At 50.3% G+C, this 2,266-nt stretch overlaps 1 pseudogene; it reads right to left on the reverse strand.

Moving 5' to 3' along the window:
- Positions 1 to 1,492: 1,492 nt before the first annotated feature.
- Positions 1,493 to 1,601, reverse strand: LOC137375536 (U2 spliceosomal RNA; annotated as a pseudogene).
- Between the last annotated feature and the right edge of the window lie 665 nt (positions 1,602 to 2,266).

The raw sequence follows: 2,266 nt of genomic DNA on the forward strand, positions 1-2,266 counted from the left end.
TGTTCCTGCATACGCATCGTGTGCGCAAGCAGTTTCACGTTGGTTGGGCTCAGAAACCCCTCCTGCTTTTTCATGCAGTGTTTGTTCCGCTCGGGTGACATCGGGGGGGTTCTTGTAGGCAGAGAGGATTGGGTTGTCCTCAGCTGCTTCCATCTGTTCCTCCTTGAAAACATCACTGCTCCTGGCTTCCCGGAGCTGAGGTGCGCCAGACGTGTCTTTTCTCCCGGTGTCCCGGAGCTGAGATGCGTTGGCCACGTCGTTACGTGCGGCGCATTGGGGTTGGGGCACGCCGGGCCCATCACAGCCTCCAGTCCCCGGGGGCTGGGCTGCTTTATCATCCATCTCGGAGTTCTGCCGCCTCTTTTGAAGGGGCTGTCGTTCCAGCATTCCCCCGTCCAGTGAAGAGGAGTTGTTGCAGTCTGATTCAGAAGATAGCCTCCTCTTGCCACTGGTTTGGGTGGTGGCCTGTTCCGCTTTGGGGTGTTTTTTCTTTGTGGTTTTCCTCTGGACCACTTGCCACTGACCTGTTTGTCCATCTGCTGCCTCCTCCTCCATTGATTCTGTCTGTGGAGGAGGGGTTTCCAGGCCCTGGGTAGGTGCTGGGTCACTGGTTTCAGCTGCCTCCCCTTCCTTCTCCTTCTCAGGTTGAAGTTCCTCACTGCGGAGAAGGTTTCTGGTCTCCTTTCGAACACCGGACGCCTTCGTTGAACCTTCTCCCGGCCTTTCCTTGGACCTTGCCGCCTGAGCATAACTGAGGCAGCGTTTGGGGCAGGTTTTGTAGAGATGGCCTGCCGCACCGCACAAGTTGCAACACTTAGTCTGCTTACAGTCCTTGGTCTGATGGCCTTCCTCCTTGCAGTTCTTGCAAACAACCGTGCTGCAGTTGGCTGCCGTGTGACCAGATTTGCCACAGGTGTGGCAAACTCTGGGCTGCCCAGCGTAGACCAAGAAGCCTCGACTTCCCCCGATAGCGAAGCTGGAGGGAGGGTGGATGATGGCTCCACTGGGATCTACCTTCAAGGTCACCTTGACCTGCCGCTTGCTGGTCCAAATCCCAAAAGGGTCCTTGACATCAGTGCTGCTGCCGGCCACCTCGACGTACCTGGCGAGAAAGGTGAGTACATCCACCACCGGAACATGGGGGTTGTAGAGGTGAATCGTCACCACCCGGTCCCGTTGTGACGTAAGCGTTAAGAGCGGCTCCGCTGTGAGGATCGACAGTGGCGCCCGGTCTCCTTTCTCCTTGAACGCCTTCAGGAACTTGATGCATCCTGCCACGTTCCGGAACGTCACGTCGAAGTATCCACTGCTGGGGAAATCCTGCAGGCAGAAGACGTCCGTCGCTTGAAATCCGCAGCAATCGAAGAGAATTTTCTTGATGAAGAAGGTGCGATCGACCGGTGCATCTCCTTCCTTGTCCTTCACGACCACCCGAACGGTGTTGCGCACTCCCTGGCCCGAAGCTCGAAAATTGGTTATAGTCATTTTACTCAAAGCTTCCCCAGGATCAAAAGGCAATGATCATGGTCTCTTCTCAATCAAATAAGCACTGATAAGAACAGATACTACACTTGATCTTAGCCAAAAGGCCGAGAAGCGATTCTTCATGTGTGTATCTAAACAAGAGGGTGTCTGCAGGATATGGATGGGAGCTGTTGGCTCAAACTGTCCCTACCTACATCCACAAACACCTTTTTAGTAAATACATATCGATAGTACTTAGGAACAGGAACTTTGGCTTATTTTGCTGTCTTTCATCAGGAGATGCAATGGTGATTTAGGTCACTTCTATGTTAAATGTGCTATATAAATGCAAATTATTGTTGTTGTTGATATTGTTCACAGTAGACAATGACTATAAACTATTTGAGCTACAAGGGAAAATAAAAATAAATCAAGGAGAGGAACTGTCTCGATTCATTACATGTTACAAACAAAGCTCCAAGATCCAATGATTTCCATCCCAGGCTATTAAAATAAACAGGTGAGGAAATTGTTGATGCGCTAGTCATGATTTCCAAAACAGTCTTAATTCAGGAATTGTTCTTTTGGATTGGAAAAATTGGCAATGTCACTCCATCATTTGAGAAGGGTAGGAAAGATAAATGAGAACATAATAGGCTTATTGGTCCAATGTCTAGTGTGGTGAAGTTATAAGAGTCTGATATTAGAGACAGATGATGGAATTTGATGTTGCAGTCGGGACCCAGACGTTGCATTCATTTTTGGGTCCCGACTTTCTATCACGTCATCGAGGCGCACGCAT

Source organism: Heterodontus francisci, chromosome 11 (assembly GCF_036365525.1).
Source record: "Heterodontus francisci isolate sHetFra1 chromosome 11, sHetFra1.hap1, whole genome shotgun sequence".
In the NCBI taxonomy this organism is placed as follows: domain Eukaryota; kingdom Metazoa; phylum Chordata; class Chondrichthyes; order Heterodontiformes; family Heterodontidae; genus Heterodontus; species Heterodontus francisci.